The following is a 22,232-nucleotide window of genomic DNA, read 5'->3' as shown; positions in this document are numbered from 1 at the left end:
GACCGGTGGATCAGGACGCTTCTGGAGGACGTTTCGCTGAGAACCACAGACAAACCTCAGTAGTGCAACTTAATTATTAAACATGCAAATATTTTTGGAAGTGGCATTGAAATGGCTAAAGCATCCAATTTAACAAAAAATAATATTTATATAATAATGATAAGAACCATAATAATAATTATATACATAATTATTATTATTATTAAAATAAAATCAAAACATTTTCATTTGATTTAAAATGTAATAATGTAATATAATATAATATAATTATCGTGAAAAAATTAAGTCGTGATAACGAGAAAACAGCTTTTATTATGTCAAGATCACAAGAAAATAAAGTTGAATTCATGAGAAAACAACTTGTTGTGTCGAGATCACGAGAAAGAAAAATAATAATAATCCATGGCCTCTTAGGGCTTCCGTAATAATATAATATAATATAATATAGACTTGTTTAATTTGAATTAGTTGGCATATCTATTATATTTAATAGACTAACAAGCCTAAAAATATGAAGCAACATGTGAGTTTGTGTTTGTAATAGTGCATATGAGTGTTTTAAAAACTGTAATTCAGGGCTGTGCTTGATCTGAGTCTCTCGTTTTGTGCTGAATGGTTGTAAGCCACAAAATAGCTCTAAACGCTTTTTAAATACGCTGTATGAACATGCACCAGCCACACACCGTGTTTTTCAAGCACACAGACAAACGAAGGGCTGAAGAGCCGAGAGAACAGCTGGGAAATGTTCTTTTTTCCACCTAAATGTCCTTCAGAACACAGCGGCTCTCAACACCACCGCAGCAGGAAAGCGATTGCAGAGTCTGCGTCAAATCAGAACATCCATTCATCACAAGCCGCGATGCCGAACACCCCGCTCTGCTCTTAGCGTCCAGAAAGACAGAGAGAAATACAACCAACATCTCCACAATCACACACAATAGCAGCAACACACAGCCAGCGTGGGGCAGTCATGGCCTAATGGTTAGAGAGTCAGACTGGTAACCCGAAGGTTGCGGGTTCGATTCTCAATACCGGAAATGGCTGACCCAATTGCTTACTGTATATTAGGGCTGTAAACGATTAATTGCATCCAAAATAAAAGTTTGTTTACATATTAAATGTGTGTGTACTGTGTATAATTATTTTGTATATATAAATACACACATGTTCATGTATACATTTAAGAAAAATTTGTTATTTATATATAAAATATTTATAATTTATATTTAATATAAATTATATATAAATCTATATACAGTATATACATGCAAATATTTCGTATATATACAAGCATGTGTGTGTATTTATATATATATCAAATAATTATACACAGTACACACACATTTATTATGTAAACACAAACTTTTAGTTTGGATGTGATTGATCGCGATTAATCGTTTAAAGCCCTACTTTTTTCAATTGTATCCTTTTAAAAAGGTATCTGAAATAATAAACTAAGTGAAATGTTGTGTTGCCAAATATTTTTTTGATGCATACCTATACTAAAATATCTGAAACGCTTCCAATACTCATTTTCCGAAGAACAGATACACGATACCAGCGTCTCTCTCTCTCTCTCTCTCTCTCTCTGACAGTGAGTGACATACCCGCCTCTTCTCACTCACTCGTTTCATTTGCTCCGGATGAATATTGTTGGTGTTACAGGGCTTGAAACAGTCAAATACACACAAAATACTGTCAAAATGCCGGTCTTGGCGAGTATTCGTGTAAACACAGTCATGTACACGTGTAATGAATGTAAACACTTGAAAAAGAAAACGCATATGTAACAGTGTAATGGATCTGTGCGTCAGGTTTAAAGTGACAGTAGCCTAATAAACCTGCTGGCAAATTAATAGATAATATTAAAAATCTCTATATGGCAGTTGTCCCCAAGGTATCGATGTCAAAATTGTGGCCAGCATTCAGTGAAAATGCTGAGTGGCTAGTAACAGTGGCTGGCGAGCACAAAAAAAGGTCAAATGTCAAGCCCTGATTACCATACCACACTTTCACAGAAGAATATTTAGATCTTCTGCTGTGTAACTGCTCATTACAAACAAATACATGTGTAAAAAAGTATCACCAAAATCATTTACTCACCCTCATGTTGTTTCAAACCTGTTTGCTGGAACTCAAAAGGTGGATATTTGAAAGAGTCACTCTTTTTAATATAATTAAAGAGAACCGGAGCTGTCAATGCTAAATAATCTACATAAAAGTATTCTATACAAATTGTACACAACATCACACGAAGATTTAAGTCATGGAAAATCTTGTAATCTGCTCCGGCTCTCCTCGGCATGTTCATTAAAGAGAAGTAGCGAGAGTCTGATTCATAAATTAATCTTTTAAATGAATCATTTGATCCTGTTCACACACAAAAAAAAAAACAATGATTCGTTCATGAATCAAACTGAACATTTCTTGAGTTCAACTCTCTCAATGATCCACTCATGGGTTGATCGCAGGAAGATTATCAGTGAATAACAACTTAAATGATGGTCTGTCATCACACAAAGCTATCACATCACATCAGAAGACTTGAAATATAGCGAGCAAGACTACTTTTATGGTGCTTTATAATATTATTTTGTGTTGCTCCTAGACAGCCATGAACAGATTCTTCTAAATTCTCCTTTCATGTGTAATGAAAAAAAAAAACCCCACAGGTTTGTAACAACATGAGTGTAAGTAAATAACAATTCTAATTGCATTCATTTTAACTCATTCAGTCACCTCAGTCACTCAATAAACATGAAAATCAATGGAACTGTCAACCGCAGCACAATGAACAAATAACAACATTCAGGTGGTGTCTCACTATCCGCCTCAAAACAACTAGATGTTGGCCTGCTTCCGTCTGTCACACTCGCTGACGAAGAATGGACGACTAAACGCCTGCCTCTGACATGAAATATCATAATGCAACATAGCATTATGGAAATGTGGTGGCTTGTCATTTTTAAGCACTGACGGGGATAAACAGTCGAATTTATTTGAGCCTTTCTGAGCATCAATAACACTGAACAAGATGTTATCTGTAATGAATTCCCCTGATGGAACATTATCTTCCTTAATTACAGCAAACAGAACCTGTTCGTCAACAGAGGAGCGTGTTTTTTCCTTTCCCCGCAAACGGAAAACGAGCAGCGAATTTCCAACGGCAGAGCTCTATTTATGGACTAAACATCATTTCTGTCCTCAAAATAATTCGTCCCAGTTGAATCAGCGGAGGTCAAGTATGTATCAAGTGCGTTTGTGTAAAATAATCACATCCATCATTCATTTTCTGGCCTCTAAATGTGGTGGGTGGATCTAAATCAAGCCCCCAGGCCACGGAAAGCTCTCAGGACCGAACGCCACAGATCCTGGTCATTTCCATAAGCCTGATATCCAAAATTAGATTTCACGGGCCAAGGTCAGTTATGTTAATACATCAGCGAGTGATGGAGGAACACTGCTTTAAAAAGACCATCAGCGTACGTGTCTTGTACACGCGTTCCCTTTTTTCGAAATGCGCAGGAGTTTTTGTTTATTCTGATCAGCAAATCCCAGTATATCAGACAGCGGAGTGTAATCTGCGCATCATGAAGTCAGCAGTCGTGTTTGACCTTCATACACACTCTGAGCATCAATTATCCAGGCTGCTATTGATTTTTCTGCTGCGCTGCTCTGCTCTCTAATGCTGTCAGGAGCGTCTGAAGAAATCATCGGCTCCACGCTCAGCAAACGGCCTCACTTCTTCACCGAGTTATCACTAAACCAACAGAATTAGACCCGTTCATACTCCATTGATCAGATTCAATTAAACGTATTATAAGCCCTGCAGATTTCAACACTAAATATAATCAATAAGTATAATTAAAATTCTTAGAAATTAGAAGAACTCGACAAAAATGGGTCTACTCATACTTAATTGATCATATTTCATTCAAATTATCATATAAATCCTTTCAATGTAATTACACTTCAAAACAATTAAATATAATTATAAATCTTGGAAAATAGTCAGTAATTAAAATTATTATTAATTACACTTACATATAATCAATAAGTATAACTGAATTCCACAGGAATTGACTTAGTCATACTTAATTGATCATATTTAATTCAAAAATCTAAAGATTTCAACATAATTAGACTTCAAAACAATTAAATATAATTATAACTCTTGGAAAACAGTCAGTAATTAAAATGATTATAAAACCTACATATTTCATAAGATTTAGACTTTAAAAATAATCAATACGTATGAATAAAATGCTTTACAAATATGATAACTCAACAAAAAAGGGGCCTGAATATACTTAATTGATCATATTTCATTCAAATTATTGTGAACCTCAGAGATTTTAACAGAATTAGACTTCAAATATAATCAGTAAGTATAATTAACATTATAGAATTCAACAGAAATTGACTTAATCATATTTCACTGATCATATATCGTTTAAATTATTTTAACATCAATAGGTTTCAACAGAATTGGACTTTGAACACAATCAATAAAGTGTATATTTTTATCACTTGAATTATTGTAAAATAGTCAGAATTCAACAAAAATTGACTTAATCATACTTACTTTGGAATAAAATATTTATAAAACCTACATATTTCAAGATAATTAGACCTTAAATGTAAAAAGTCAAGTATGAATAGGTTTCACATTCTTGGAAAATATACAGAATTCAACAAAAATTCATATTCATATTTTCTAATTTTTTTTAACCATATTTCATTAAAATAATTAAGATTTTAACTGTAAATATAATCAATCAAGTATAGTTAAAATTCTTAGAAAATATACAAAATTCACAGATTATATTTGATTGCATGTAAAATGTAAAATCTTGGTTTGAAATAAGGACTTTGTGACATCATCCGATAAGTTTCAGAGGATGAGCAAGTTATTACATTCTGATGAATAAAAAATGACAAAGATAAACATTCTTTCCTCTGGATAAACACGCACCAGTGATGTACATTAAAGTAAATGGGACCAGTTTTGATTTCACATTGATGTTAACATATCGTCTGTCCCCAACATACTTCTTTTGCTCCATTATTGGGGTTTGAACGTGTTAAGGAGACAGAATGTTTACCCAGCAGGCAGTGCAGCCCATAAAAATCACTTTATATTCCTTAGAGCCCATTGTTTTGAAGGTAGACATGCTGTTGTGTGTTCACGCTCTAGAGGTTTATATTTATCTCAATATTTCATGTTTCTCTCTGTATGGAAGCCACCATTTTAAACCAGCGTCTTCTATATGACTCCGCAGACGCATGTAAGCAAGAAATGCCTGCCTGGTGTCTAAAATGTCTTCTGTTTGTGGTGTAAACAGCTCTGCTGTCAGGTAAACATTTCAAGCTCTGCCATCAAGACAGCTGAAAAACATTTCCCACCATCAGAAGAGCCAAATCTCTCGTTTCGTCTCATTTCCTCTCACCTCGTCTCATCTCGGGACATGTTTCTGGCCTCGCAAAAAGCACAATGCAGTATTATAGTGCAGTGATGCTACTTTGATATATACTATGGTATTTACATATTACTCATAGGCACTTTAAAGAAAGCCATTGTATATACATAACACGTACTTGTGAGAGCCATTTATTTTTCTTCCTAAAAAGCAATTTCACATATAAATTTGTCAATGAGCATATGTGTGTGTACTTCCTGGAGCATTTTCATTAGCGCACTGTGAGATTTTACAGCCAATAGACTGCCCTCCGTCTCTCTGCTGTTGCCGTGGAAACCAGGGGAGAACATGAGGGGGGTACATGGGAAATGAATTTATATCTCTCAGCTCTAGGATCACTAACTGATCTGCTCCTCAGATCGGAATTAAACTCTCACTAGGCGTAAAGAGTGCAGCGGATCAGAGAGAGGGATGAGAAGGAAATGAGACTATCATATTGTATATGTTGACCAAAAGCACTTAATTTTATGCATAATCCACTGTGATCGAATCTTGCTCATAGGCAAGACAAATCCCAAATGATACGTCTTTAATATCTCAATTGTTTCTCCTAGAGAGCGATGACATTAAATGGAGTGCAAATGGAGGCTCAAGTTTCCTGATTATTCTTCTAGTGTTCTCGGATGTCTCCTTCAGCTTTGCCAAGATACTGATGTCTGCAATTGAAAGTCAATGATTTTAATATGAACATTTCTCATCGAATTCTTCCAAGATCAAATTATTGGTAAATTATTCAAAACTTTGCTCGCTGGCTGTTTGTGCCTCAGACATGAATGATATCTCTGTTTGTTTGGCTTGTAGTGTGCTATGACTTTCCTAAGCGAACACATTTAACATTTTTGTCTGACCGAGAATAAAAAAAAAAGTTTAGCCTATGATAGAGATGGCAAGTAACACCCTAGCAACCACAGCAGCACTTTAGCAACATAATTGTAGCGTGCTAGCAACCACTCAGAGCATCTTAGCAAATGTAGAGAGAAGCACACTAAAAACCACTCAGAACACCTTAACAATGGAATTGTAGCACCCTAGCAACCACTTAGATTACCTTAGCAACTGTAGAGAAGCACACTAACAACCCCTCAGAACACCTTAACAATGGAATTGTAGCACCCTAGCAACCAGTTAGAGTACCGTAGCAACTGTAGAGAAGCACACTAACAACCCCTCAGAAAACCTTAACAATGAAATTGTAGCACCCTAGCAACCACTAAGAGTACCGTAGCAACTGTAGAGAAGCAAACTAACAACCCCTCAGAACACTTAAGCAATAGAATTGTAGCACCTAGCAACCACTTAGAGTACCGTAGCAACTGTAGAGAAGCACACTAATAACCCCTCAGAACAATTTAGCAATAGAATCATAGCACCCTAGCAACCACTCAGAGCACCTTAACAACTGTAGAGAAGCAAGCTAGCAACCACTCAGAACACAATGGAATAGCAACACCCTAGCAACCACTCAGAACACTTAACAATGGATTAGTAACACCCTAGCAACCACTCAGAGCACCTTAGCAACTGTAGAGAAACATACTTACAACCACTCAGTCAGAACATTATCAGTGAAACAGTAACATCCTGGCAACCACTCAGAGCACCTTAGCAACCATATATCAAAGATTCAAAACACTTTAGCAATGGAATAGTAACACCATGGCAACCACCCACCTTGGTAACTGTATACCAGTACAAAAACCATTCAGAACATTTTAGCAAAAGAATAGCAATGCCATAGCAATGCCTTGGTAACCACCCAGAACACATTAGCAACCTTATAGCATCTTTCAATGAAATAGCAACACCTTTGCAACATATGCTACCTTGTGTACACACACACACACACACACACACTCACACACACACACACACACACACACACACTTCATTTAGATGCGATTCATCGATTCAACAGCACTAGTAATATCATATTTAATTTTTGCAAACAAACAGAGAGGACCTGAAATTTTAAAGAAGAAACAAAGGAGAGCTACGGAAATAAAAAGTAGCTGAACATTTGAGGATCTTCTGCCCAGCAGTGAAGCTGCAGAGAACATCAGGGTGTGTCAGAAAGGATTGATCACTCAACTGGGCATGAGGAACCAGTACAAACCACTCGGCCTCATGATCCGGGGATGCACTTTACCAGATACATCCGCTCTAATTCTATTGACATTCATGTGCTGGACACACAGGATGAAGAAAACCATATAAACTCGCGGATGATTGCAGCGGATCAATGTAGAACAAGATCATTATCGCCGTATTCAACAACCTTGAGAGCCACAACACCGTGGCGCACTAAAGCAATCCTCGTAAATTGTTAATGCTTTCAACCTCTATAATACACAAACAGCTGGATGACATCAGAGATGTAGGAAAGGAAGGACAGAAGATCGTTCCGGTGGAAGCATGAGGATGTGTGTGGTGTAAGAAGACTTAAGTCTTGCTCTTTCCTGTGAGGTCGTGTCTCATACACACCAATTACACGTGGTGCCCACACTCTGAGCTTTCTATTCAGATGGGCTTGGTATTAATCACCAAACTAACAAATCTACTCCCACCCTTTCAGCTTCGACGCCCCCTCTTAAAGACACAGCGCACCAACAGCAACGGCTCCACATCTGTGCCTAACGGAGCTCATTTAATTCCACCAATCACGGCGCTAATGATAACAGTTGTTGACAATGCTTCCGGCACCTTAACTTCACCTTTAATGCGTCATAATTAATAGAAGCCTCATCATTCCTGACAGCAAGAAAATCTGCGAATTCCTCTCAGAGATGATATAAACGTGTGAACACTGTTGAAATAATGAAGTAATTGTTTGCCAGTTCTCGAAACTAGTGTTAATCATATAATTTTTGTCAATTATAACAAAGGCAAGATGAAAAATGTGCATCACTGTGATAAATAAATGATTTTAATTAAAAATACCATTGATGAAAATATGAGACAAGAAAATAAACTACACATATATAGTTATACACATATATGAGTATATACTCATATATTTAGAGTAATTTTGGTCAATGAGAAAAAAAGTCCAATTAATAAAATGTCATGACAAAATATTAAAGGATACCCCAAACCTCTCAAAAAATGTATACCGGCACTACAACCTAAATCTAAATCCTCTGAAGGTTTAACCGCCATAAGAATTAAACCTACATCCTACACCTGTACAACATTTAAGGCGTACAACCTAAATCCCGAAGACAAAATCTAATCCTAAACCCATAGCTACTTAATTTTAAACCCTTAATCCTTAACTCTAAACTTCAGCATCCTAAAACTGAAACTCCAAAGCCTTCAACATAAACCCTTAAAACTAAAGCTAATTCTAAAACTTAACATCTTAAATCTAAACTGCAAGCATAAACCCTTAACTCCAAAGCCTATAAACGAAGACTAAATCCATAAAGCCATAATCTTTAACGAAATCCTAAAATTGTGGTACTGTTGGCTCTGCTTGCAATGTTCTTAATTTGTAAGTCACTTTAGATAAAAGCATCTACTAAATAAACATGTAAATCCAAAAATCCTTCAAACTCTTTAACTCTAATATAAGGGTGCGTTTACACGACAACGATATGCTTTTATAAAAAGTTTTACGTTTTTAGTTGAAAACGGTGTCATGTAATCAGCCCCTTAATCCTAAAAAACAACATTTAAATCCTAAAACTTGGAACACAAACCAATAGTAACTTAGTTTAAGTTTTAAACTAAAACTAAATGAATGTCTTAACTCTAAACCTCAATCCTAAACCTTGAAGACCAAATCTAATCACTTACTGTAAATCTAAATTAATATCCTGACTCCAACTAAAACCATAATTGTTTCATGATCAAAGAGATCATTGATCATTTTCTATGGCACGTTTAAAAAATCTACTTAAATGGCATAATCCTGGTTTCATCTAAGTCTTGTCTTTGAAACCAGGCCTTTAAGTCCTAAACACAATATTTAAATCCTAACACTTGAACATAACCCTTTAAATCTAAAACTAATTTAATCTCTTAGCTCTAAACTTCAATCCCAAACCTTTAACTCCAAAGTCTACAATCGTTGAGGTTAAGTTAACATTAAATTAATTTAATTTTTTGTTTAACCTAACCTTAGACTCTAAAACGCAACCTAAAATTGTGGTATTGTTGGCTCTTGTATGAGATATTGCTTGCGATGTGTCATTTTCAACCACTTTCGATAAAAGCATCTACCAAAAGGCAAAATGTAAATCCCAAACTATAAAGTCTACCACCTAAACCTTAAGGACTAAATCTAATCCTAAACTCTTAGCTCCTTAACCCTAAAGTCTAAAGCCTACGACATAAACTTAAAATGTCAAGCCTAAATCCACATTGTCGTTCTTAAGAGTCCACTAGATCAGATACGCTAGAGACAGGCACGAAGCCAATGGCATTGAGACCTCAGTCAGACGTGGACGCGATCCCTCAGAATGAAACATAGACTCGTTACGGGCCTGAAGAAAGACATTCACGGGCCGTCATCTGAATGTTTCACTGGCGTCTCGCGCTCCCTTCAGTTCCATTGCATCATTTGATCTGTCATGACACTCAGCGATCCCTCGGGAGCGTGTGCGACGGCACATCACGGTGAAACACACCCGCTGGAACCCCCTGAGTGCAGGGCCGGCCCGCTGCGGGGACTGTCTACATTAATATTTGATGGCCTGCTCTGTCCCCTGGCAGCTTTCTGACTTTAATTAAGAGCCAGTATGGTCACTAATCTCTGTTTACGCAACACAGAGTCGACCTGAAGAGAGCTGTCAACATCCCAGCAGACCTTCAGAGCCAAACACACACGCCCTGATGAGACCAGAAGAGCTGTACGACGACACACACAGAGACATGAGAAAGACACATGCAGATCGGAGGAAATTGAAGTTGCGCGTTTCTCCTCGATTCAGTCAAGTTTCCAAAGTCCTGCTTCTTTTCCAATAAGAGATTTTAGGTCATGGGAGAAAACAGAGGAAATTAAATCTCTGCAGGACATTATGAGAGACGGACGGCGGAAGATCTGACTTACATCGACCAATCACGGACTCTCCTTTAATAATAAATGAATAGTAATTAGCCTTGGAACTACATTCTTTAAAAAGACAACATGATGTTATTATCATCTAATAAACTGACTATGGTATTATTAGCAAAAGTCATTTCAGAGGTGGAGAAAGTTATTACATTTTGATTATGAAAAACATTTTTCTTTAGCATAAAGTACTAATGGATCATTCATGCACAAAAGACCAGGGATATTTATTAACACAATAATGTGGCTGATTTTCATATCAGGTTTCTTTTATTAGAAATCTTTGTTTATCACACTCATATACGCTGTTCCAGTTCATGACTGGAGGAAAACCAAACATACCATGATTCAAATGTTAATTAATCAACTTCTTTAGTAATGTACTGTTGTATAAAAAATAAACACTGATATTCAGAAAAGCACTCTCTGATTTTGAATTAAATGAAAGTTACAAACTATATGTGAAACTAAATTCACAGCCAAAAATCACATCCATCTAAAGATTCAAACACACATTAAAATGTGACCGATTGCCCAAGAATCAAACAAGTCCTGACATGTTTTAAGACTAATTTTGGGAGTCACAAGATCATAAGATTTACTTAAGAGTGCGACATGTCCACCAACATCCAAATAATCCACCTTTAAATTAATTTCAGACTCTGAAAAATGGGCGATTTCCACTGATTCACTGGTTCACCCAGCCACGAAAGACTCCAGATGCTGCTTTTCCCCCCTTTTCTGTGCAAAACATGGCTAACATATCATAAAGCTTGATTTAAAAGATGTTGCACAATCTTGGATGTCCCCAAAATCTCACCATACACTCTTAACAAAAAAAGGTTTAATGGGGTTCTATATAAAACCCTAGGGTTCTTGGCTAAATTTTAAAGAGGCCTTTATGGAAAAATACCCTATATAAGCATAAATGTATTAAATAATTGCATAATACTCTAGTTTAACGGGTTATAAAGTATATTTACGAGCTGTTTAATTCATACAATTTTGTCTTAAAGTGCCATAATACTCTTCTTTCTTACTTGACTGAAACGGTTCGATATACGGTTCGGTCTCACTAATCCCCTCCTTTCTGAGAGCCTACTCTGCTCTGATTGGTCAGATGGCCCAGTCTCTTGTGATTGGTCTACCGCTTACAGTGTGTGTTGGAAACCATTACATATCTGAATTTCAGCTCCGGATATTCCTCAAACACAGTGATATGAACAGTAAAGCTGGGCCGAGATGGGTCTTGCGCATGTTGCCCATTTGGGTCCCACTATAGTGGCAAATGAAATCCTATATGAAATCCATATGGGCAGTTTGGGAAAAATATGGACATATTTCAGCCCAGTTCATACCTATATGAAATGTTGGCTGGGAACTATGCCATTGATTTTATCGTATTAATTCATTTTTATTTTATTATTATAACAAAAATAATTTATTAAAACTAAATCCTTAATATGACCCCTTGATGGGAACCCCTAAAATTATATATATATGAAGCGCCTGACAGAATCCTTAGGGGCCATTCACAACGATTGAGATGATGTAAAAGATGCGAGACGTGAGCGCAACGGTCAAACATCTCCGTCTAGCACGTGTTTACATAGAAAACAATGGAAAAGTAATGCAGTGGAATAAAAAAACAACATGTTCTGTGTCAACCAGCCCTTAAGGTTCAATATAGAACAATTTCTTCCAAAAGTGTATAACATGAGAAGATCAGAAAAACAGAAATCCCACAGTGTGCACCAGGCTTAAGGGGTTTCTTCTGTCATCCCCGTTGGGCTTCAGATATCCCATAATGTGCTGCAGCTGTTTGGTGAAGCAGTCTGTAATGACATGAGGTGGCCGCTCTGGTTTCTGGTGTTAATGACGCACATTCTGCTGTTTACACGGTTCTGGCCCATTACCTCAAGAGATTTCTCAGATCGCCTTTATTATTGTGCAGAAAAGCAACAATGACCTTTGGTTTTTATTCTTCTGGAGAAGCCACCGCCAAAGGTTTATGTGACCGAATAAACAGGGAAACCTCAATGTAATTATTACAATCACCTTCAGTCAGACTCATAATGAAGTGTGACTAATTAGCTCTCAGACAGAGTTTGAACTGGTGTCTGTATTTGACACGCTGACTCCGTCGAGCATCACAACCACTGCACTACGGATTATTCCTATATAATCACTGAGGAACAACTGGGCAAATTACAACTGAATGAATAAAAAAAGGGTTGTTTTCTACACTTTTGTTGAACTTCTGTTTTAAATTAAGTCTACAGATCACATTCAATTTCTTATACCAAACAACCCTCAAATTTTTTCCACCCTCTCTTAGACTAAAGTCTCTTTCAGGCAAGTCATCTCACTCTCCGGCCAACTTTGAAACACCTCCCGGGCAGCTTTCCCTCATGCAAGTACAGCTCCCATCTCTTTGAATAGGGAAACATAAAATTCTCCGAAGCTGTTCACAGAGCTTACGATTCAATTTCATATTTGAAGTCACTAATGAAATCTGACAACGACTGTCTCATAAGTTTTGTTTCTAAATGCTCAAATAAAAGCCAATGGGTGTCTCAGAACACAGACTGTTTCTATTGCTTCTAAAAGCGGCTGCAATGATGCAAGGACTTCGCCAATTGGAGATTGTCTCTTTTATTTAGAAGGCGGGACTTATTCCGCCATATTGCGAGTTGCACTTTCTTCCATTCATAGTAATATATGTGCACCGTCTTTGTATATCTAAAGTCTTTGCTATGTAGTTAAAGGGATGATACGGAGTAATTTCAACCTAGGGTCCTTTGCACCATGACCAATTATTAGTTGAATAGTAAACTGTCTGCTACTGTACCTTTAAGAAATGTAAATGAAATCCAATGCAATCTCCACTTATCATTGTACAGTTGCTCATCAGGACGGGCAACATCCCTGAAAACTGAAAAACTGAATCTCATTGGATGTTGCAACCATGATCTCATTAACAAATAATAATTGGTGTACAAAAACTACAGTATTTATAGTGTATTCTTCAGTCAGAAGTGGCCTAAAGACAACAGAAGGGTTGTGTCAGTACATCTAATGTTTAAATAAAACACGTGTGATGATTTCACGCTCATGTAGCTTTTGTATATTTAAGCAGATTTTGCTTTCGGGATGTGTAACGTGTGAGGTCATACTGAGGTTGTTAAGGATTATGTCACAGACGGTTTATGGGGCTTTTTGCCCTTTTAGGTTACCATTAATATTCGAAAGGTCTTTTTTTTTTTATATATATTAATTTATGAAATTACTGTCGTGAACAGATGTCGGGGATTTTAACCTGCGACGAGATACTCTATTTAATTAACATTGAGTTGGAAAATTGCTCTTGAACCGTGAGCTCAGCGCTGATTAATGGAGGGTGATTTTTTCCAGATGGAAGGTTTAGTTGAGACATATATCAGACTGAGAGGTGATTTGTAATGTAACCCTGAATAGTTCATACTCAGCAGATACTCCCACTGTAATGTTAGTACAGTTTGACGCAAGTTAATAGAGCGTTACAGGAGGCTGGTGGAGCTCATTGCTCCTGGATGACGCCCGGTGCTCCTCCAAGGCAAATCAATGCTGAACCAAATACAAAGCGGAAACGTTCATAAAATAAATATTGATAATACTAAGCTCAGTTTAAAATATAATTGTCTTTAAGGTACATATAAAATACGATTATATTTGTAAGCAACATTTCAACCCTCATCCGATTGATTGTCCTTGCAATGCATTCTGGGATTGCCTTATTTAACAGCTATCTGATGTGAGTTTTGCAACATACTCTATGATGGCGGTAGCAGAGAGCCTGAAACTTGTATGTATATTACACAATTATATGTATTTTACACAAAAATTACTTAAAAATCATGTGATAAACAATGTTATTTATTTAATTAAATTAAAATGAGTAAGTTTATTACTTTAGTTATTATTAGTTTAATAGAATTATTTAAATTATGATTAGTTAATTCCTTTTTATTTTTATATTTTGTGTTTTTATTTTAATTTTAGTTAAATTTGTTGTAATAATGTACATTATACATATACATACATATATGTATATATGTATATAAATATATATATTTCAGTTAAAGTTTAATGTTCTGAAAATTTTTATTATTTTTTTATTATTGTTTTAGTTAACTACAATAACCCTGGTGAAAACACAATATTTATCCATTGGAAAGTTCCTATGTCTACCGAGATATTTTGTGAAGTATGTTTTTTGTTTATAATCAAATCCTGTCCAATCATGCAATTAAATATATATATATATATAAAAATGCTAAATTGCAACTGAATTTGGCAACCATTTTAGTTGTATAGTAAAAATCAGTTTTGTAAAAGTCCTGTCCATCTCGGAGTAAAAAAAATAAAACAGATAATATGGTATAACGTTTTTAAAGAGACATTTTATATTTATAGGCACAGCATTTTTAACAGAATCCAAAATTCTTTAAATTGCATCTAAGATCCACTTGGTTCAAAAACCAAGAGCGGGGCATGACGGTTCAAGATGCCAATAATCTCAAAATGTATAAAAATGATTCAACATGGCCGATATATATCAGTGTACCGCAAGCATTACTTGTGCGACCTCCACGCAACTCAATCAAGGCATTTCATAAAACAGGATAACAGCCTTTGTGTCGGGATTGAGCCCGTGTTGTCTAAAAACCCCATCTAGATAGGCAGCTCACTAGGATTTGGAACGGCGTCTGTCTTTGCTCAGGCTGTTAATAAGCAGAATTCAATCACCGCTCTCTGATTGCAGGGGGCTGGAGGTGAGACAGGGAGACGTGCGACAGCATTTCTTACTCGTACGAGAATCTCCACGACCATTTCATTACCAAAGCACTTCAAAAGCAATCAGCTCTGACGGCAGAGATTTCAAAGGTGCGTTCACCCAAGGATGCGCTCGCTTTTGTAGAGCTTCATGCAAAACGCCATCAAAACACCAGCTGAAAAACAAAAGGAGACGCTGAAAAACCTGGTCACTGATTTTCTCAATGCGGCTTATAAAACAACATTTAAAGAAACAGTTGAACTCCGCAATGAGTTTATGAATGAATCAGGATCTTCGATGGGAATGTAGGTTGAATTTTTCCATTGGGAATTGATTGGATCATGACAATTTGGGTCAGAACTTGGTGACGTGAAGCTAAAAGTAAAGTCATTTCAAAGGAAAGCAATTTATGGAAAGACAAAATATGTATTTAAGTAAGTAAATAGGGTCAATTTTGATTTCGTGTTGAATTAAACTATTCCCGTTGCTTTGATAATCAGCCACTCATTTATTTGTGTACTCATTTGTTTCTCTCAGTCATTAAATGACTGATTATGTTGAATTTGCCTGTCTCTTCCTATCTGACATTAGATTGAAATCCCATATTAATTCTGACAGAGAAAATGGAGCGGGGAAATTTTAATGACAAGATGTGTTTACAGATAGTCTTGTTTATATGATTCCACGAGTGCATTAGTAATAATATTGTGCATTAGTAGTGAAATGTAATTGTGCGTTAACGCAAGGCAATTACAACGAACCAAATTACTTTAGTTTCAGAAAGACAGTCGTTCAGGTAGTGTGTTTTGCGTCACAATGCTAAAAATATGTTTCCTAATGGGTAGTTTTGTCTTGTCTTATAATAGAGCTGCAAAAATAATGGTAAAAGATTGCAATCTCAACCACACACACAATCTTATTCCTAAATGACAACGAGATTCAACTATGATTAAACCTTTGACAAAAAAACATTGGAAGTTGGAACATTCAAACATTCATATGTTCAACCACACACATTGTAATTATCATTTCAAATATTAAAATGATCACAAGTACTGGAATAAAAGTGTATAGTTTGGATATAAACACTGATATCTATGGTAGCGTTCGAAATAAAGCAAATCACCTTTTGAAAGTAACTTGGCGCTTCTATCGATTATATCGTTAAACCAGTAGGTGGCGACAAGTTGCCATCGACAAAAATTATGTAATTGAATCATTCATTCAAGAGATTCGTTCGAAAACGCAGATTGATCCAGTAATGAAACAAGTGAAGTATTTATAGTGAGTCATTGAATAATTCATTCAAACCGATTTAAAAAAAATATTCATTCAAATTAATTACGTTTTTTTAATAGACAGCAGCAATTAACATTTTGTCAGAACCTCTAGTAAATTACAGATGATTTTGTTTAGTTGTAAGTTATAATATATATATATATATATATATACATTTATAAAATGATAAACTAATTTACAAAGATATATTGGCTACAAACCAAACGAGTCTTAAAGAAACAGTTCACCTAAATTTAATTATTTTATACTGCGCAAGTCATATATATCACTTCTTACAATCATTTTTCGAAGCTTAAAAGTGACAGTCCACATTTATTGGACAGCATGTAAAAAAATAATATATCAAAATTTGGTAACACTTTATTTCGATAGTCCACATTAGCCATTATACTAACTATAAGGAACTTTGCAACTACATATCAACTAACTCTCATTCGAGTATTAGTAGACTCTGTTTAATATTTGCTATCACTTTATTCTGACGCTCCCCTAACAGATATTCCACTGAATATAAGTAAACTTGGCAACTATAAGTCAAATTATTCGCCTAACCCGAACCCTATCACCTAACCATAACCTTACACTCTACTACCGGTAATACTCTAATGAGAGTTAGAAGACATGTAGTTGCAAAGTTACTTATAGTTAGTAGTTGAATGTTTAAAGTGGACTATAAAGTGGAACCCAAAATTTCCATTGGTGTTCCACAGACATATTAATAATAATATTTGTGTTTTATTTAAACATTTCCTTCAATATTTCATGCAATTATGCTTTTTTAACGAATGTCTAATTTTTAGGATATGTCACTAGAAAGCACAATGAAAATCCCGATTAAGAAAATGCTTTTTTTAGTGCATCATTTAATGACTCATCCTTGTTGAACTCTATAAAACCCCTTTCTGACTACACACAATGTCCTCGGTCTCCTTTAAAAGCTTTTATTGTGACTGCTGTCATTGTCCTCTCCGACATGAATAACAGCAGTCCTCTATCCGCACGCCTCTGGATCAGAGAATCGGCCGTTCATTCACACACCGTTCTCACCCCAATTTAGCTGCAAATTAAATGTCAGAGTCTGGCACGGAATTCTGATCAGGAAACGCTCAAGATGAGAGCAATTTGTCTTTGATAAAAGGCGGCGAACAGACTTTTCCGTTTTCATTAAACGCGTTAAAAAGAACAGATGTACGAGAGATGGATTCTATCTGTCAGGGGTTTGACGGTTATCAACCCAAAGCAACACCATCCAGAACAATCAGATCTGCTCTGAGGAGAGCACAGAACATCGAACATGACACAGATGGATCGGGGAATATAAGGTCACGCTCTCTCCGTCTTTCTCTTTTGCTGTTTCCTACGTGATAATCCACCCTGATCTTTATGTTGGGTTGGAGGCAGAGTGATGGCCCGGAGCTTGACGTACACATTTCACTTCCTGTGCGTACCTGAAAACACACATTCTCCGTTACGGATGTTTGATAGATCCCTGTGTGAACCGGTGTGCTACAGGCGGAAGGTCACGCGTAAGACATTGTTGGCTGGTGAATGTGCTTTAAACATCTTCAACAATGAGTTCCTGTAAAAATCCGCTTCAAGTTCCCCCGGGAAGTCGCTTTTCTTTGCCAAAAGAGAGATTAGTCTTCCACTATGAAGCTGCCAGAGGCTGCAAGGCATGCTTTCTGTGGAGAGCTGATGTCCACCTGGAGCTTCTTCAGTTCATCAAGAGCAAGGCCTCGTGAATGAACAGATCCTCAGGGTAAATCAAAACCTCATCCATCTTTACTGAAAGTGCATAAAACTGACAATGAGAACATGTGAGAGCAGAGCCATTCATTTTCACAGCTACAGAATTCATCTACACAACACATGATGCTTTGCACCCCAAAAAATGGGAAATGGGATTGCACCAAGACTGAAAACCAACCACTAATCTCATCCCCGATTTGAAATGATTAATATGCGTTATTGAGAGAGATGTGCTGTATGGTGGCTATGGTCCTGCAAACAGAAAAGGCTTTTAACCAAAGAAACGGCACAAATAGTCAAGAGAAATTATGCAAATCACAAAATTGCCACTGAATCCATTTCGCATGCAAGAATTCCCAGACTATTGGGAAATTTCGCTCCACCACTATAATCCAAGTACTTGATACGGCACTTTAAAATTCTGAACGCGCGCTCCACTGCACACGCGACTCGATACTGTATATGCCTGTCTTCAACATCAACACTGATGCCATGACACGAACCACAATGCTTTAAACATAAAAAATTAAAATAATGAAAAAATTAAGAAAAAGTATATAAAATAAATCAAATTAGACGTTAAATTACAAAAAATTAATTACATTAAAATATATTACATATTTAAAAATAAAATAAAAGGTAAACAAAATTATTAAAATTACAAAAATAAGTTTTTTTAAATAATTAAAATAGAAATTAAACAAAATAAGCATTTAAATTATGAAAAACTAAACTATAAAAAATAAATGTAATATAAAAATTGTATATAGTAAAAAATATATATATATATATATATATATATATATATATATATATTTAATTAAATTATTAAAAGGCCAACATTCCACAGGCCACAATCAACAACCTGATCAACTCTATGCAAATGAAATGTGTTGTGAGGCAAATGGTGGTCACACCAGTTTTTTTTCCGGACCCCCCGATACGGTAAAACTGCACATTTTAGAGTGGTCTTTTATTGTGGCCAGCCTAGGGCACACCTGTGCAATAATCATGCTGTCTAATCAGCATCTTGATATGCCACACCTGTGAGGTGGATGGATCATCTGGCAAAGGAGAAGTGCTCACTAACACAGATTTAGACAGATTTATGAACAATATTTGAGAGAAATAGGCCTTTTGTGTACATAGAAAAAGTCATAGATCTTTGAGTTCAGCTCATGAAAAATGGGGGCAAAAACAAAAGTGTTGCGTTTATGATTTTGTTCGGTATTTTCCATTGCTTTCATAATCAGCCACTCTTTTTTCAGCCACTTTATTGGTTAACTCTTATTTCTTTCAGGTCACGAAATGACTGATTATGTTGAATTGTAAAGAGTTTTAGCTCTTTCTCTCTTACATTAGACTGAAATCCCATATTAATTCAGACAGAGAAAATGGAAGAAAATAATACTCAGACTCATATTAGGATGCTGCATACAACACCCGATGTGGTAAATGAAAACAAAAATAGCCAAATGAATCAATGTACAGATGTCCTAAAAGTACATAATGAGCCTTTAATGAGTTTAGCACCATTAGCACTAGCTAGCAGAGCTTCCCCCAAAGTCATCAAACTCCCAGCACCATGAGCTCACAACAAAAGCAAGAACTGAGAGGATATGTGTATGTCTCAGAGAAGTGAGACTCATCAGTCACTAACACAGTCTCTGAGAACGCTGGGAATCCGGACGTATCGTGATTTCACTCAACTAACTCTGACCGCGAGGTAATATTTCATAAATGAATTAACTTCACAGTGGCAGATGTGATTAGATAGAGTATCTAAGAGAACAGAAGGCAGGGAACGCTCCTGCACCGACAAAACATTGTAAAATCAAGATACATTTACTTGAGATGCTAAATGGCATGAGATATTAAGTCTCATTTCCTGAAAAATGAAGTGAGTTTTAGCTTTAAACAAGTGGAATATGGAATATGCCAGTGGAATATGAAAAATAAACATGTTTTCCCTTTATATTAAGTTTTAATTTATCTTACCCCACTATGAGATTCTTAACTCATTTTGATTTATTTATTTTTAGAATAGAAGTAATTTGCTTCTCAAGTAAATGTATCTCGATTTAAGAATTTAAGAAATACTGGGGAAGAACATCCTTTTTTGCAGTGTGTTTGTGATCATGTGACATCGCCCACCATAATCGGGCATTGTTCAGTCGGAAGAAGAAGATATTCCCCATGACGTGCCGAGACCTATCGGTCACTATACACATTTGAAAAACTACATGCGATGAAATAACCATGTTTTGTTCTTAACCATTCTTTAAAAGCATATTAATAACTTAAAGCTATTGATCGAGGTATGAACAAGAGTCATTAGCATTAAAGCCTCCATGCAGGCAACCCTAAAATATCCGAGAAGCGTTTCGGTCACGTGTGAATGTTTCCTAAATCCCCTGTGGACGTTTTTTTTATTTTTTTTTAGCTTTTTAACTGGAGGGGAGAGAAGTGGAAACTGCTATATACCCATGACGCCTAATCACATTTCTCTCTTATTAGTTTCCGAGCGCACAGAGTGAAATTAAGGTTGAAGTGGCCAAATCTAATAAATATTGATGCTCATTACAGAGCCTTCTCTACCTGTCTCACTCTCTCGCCTGTTCGCTTTTCTAGATGTGTCAGCTGTACCCAGAATGCCTCTCAGCCCCTCCCTTCCCGCTCTTTAAATCATCCGCCTGGCAGAGAAACTGGCTGGTATCTAAACGTACGTACCAAATAAAGCATTACTCCGGACTAAATATAGACGTCGCACACTTTGATGTCTGAAATATTAACGGATATCTCTTGCAAACACGCTCCGGAAAAAATCTGAGCTGCTTTATTTGCTTTACTGGCCAAACCAGTTGCAAAGAGCGCAAACTGAGAAGAGCTTTACAGAGAAAAACCTCAGATGGGACCTGAACATCTCCCTCGGTCACTGAGAGTAATAAAACCCCTCTTACCGGATGTTTAACGGCAGCGGGTTGTGCCCGTGGCAGTGCGCGTCCGTATCCACAGGAGCGGGATTATATCCAGAAATGCTGATGCGGTCCGGACTCCTCACAAAACACAACCTTGATGAAGAGCTTGCAGACGCATCCGTGATCCACCTGCTTCCAACACGCATGAACACACCGACACACACTCGAGCAGAGGGCGTACCTACAGTCAGCCAACGGAGAGGTGGAGTGAGAGACGGAGAGAGCGAGAGAGAAGGGAGAGCGTTAGGACGGCACAAGGTGGAGGGAGGAAGTGGAGTGTGGGAAACCAAGAGAGAGAGAGAGAGAGAGAGAGAGAGAGAGAGAGAGAGAGAGAGAGAGAGAGAGACAAAGATGCACCAATCACATGCGTTCTCTTCATTGCCATCACAGTCGCCGTTTTCTGATGGAACAAACTGTCCCACGGGAGAGAAAAATTACACATGAGATCTCTGGAATTTCTCAGTGATTTCTCTTGTTTAGTTGTAATAAAAATAGATGATTAAAGTACGTTTTACGAGAAAATACAATTTCAGTTTTTCCACTCCAAAATGTCATGTTTTTGTGCTATTTCTTCGTGATTATTTGTGAAATTTACTAGCAAATGTTTAAGTGGAAATTGTTTCAAATTAAATCCTACACCATTTTATTTTTAAGTGTAGACGGGAAAGAGATTGATTCTGGATCAATCTGAATTTCTTTATCAGTATTTTTATCTTGTTTCCTAATAAAAACGTCTGTAAAACAAGATTAATGTGTTATTTTGTCGTTTATTATCGCTCGTTATAGCGGCAAAAATAAAGCCTCACAAATAACATGCAAGTATTGAGGTCCCAGACAGCAGTCATTTAGTAATAGCC

At 36.5% G+C, this 22,232-nt stretch overlaps 1 protein-coding gene across 13 annotated transcripts in view; it reads right to left on the bottom strand.

The window, feature by feature from the left end:
- Positions 1-22,232, bottom strand: part of lingo1a (leucine rich repeat and Ig domain containing 1a) — a 163,732-nt gene that overhangs the window by 61,712 nt on the left and 79,788 nt on the right. For 12 of the 13 annotated variants that reach the window (XM_079603165.1, XM_079603173.1, XM_079603172.1 and 9 more), the window contains one exon: positions 21,358-21,556. The gene's annotated coding sequence lies outside the window, so the exon portion shown is untranslated. Of the gene's footprint in view, positions 1-16,885; positions 18,434-21,357; positions 21,557-22,232 lie in introns of those variants that run through there. The other variant, XR_013796444.1, reaches the window with a different exon arrangement.

This window comes from Phoxinus phoxinus (assembly GCF_949152265.1).
Source record: "Phoxinus phoxinus genome assembly, chromosome: 25".
Lineage (NCBI taxonomy): Eukaryota > Metazoa > Chordata > Actinopteri > Cypriniformes > Leuciscidae > Phoxinus > Phoxinus phoxinus.
The sequence above is the reverse complement of the archived record's forward strand: the minus strand, read 5'-3'. Positions and strand labels throughout refer to the sequence as shown.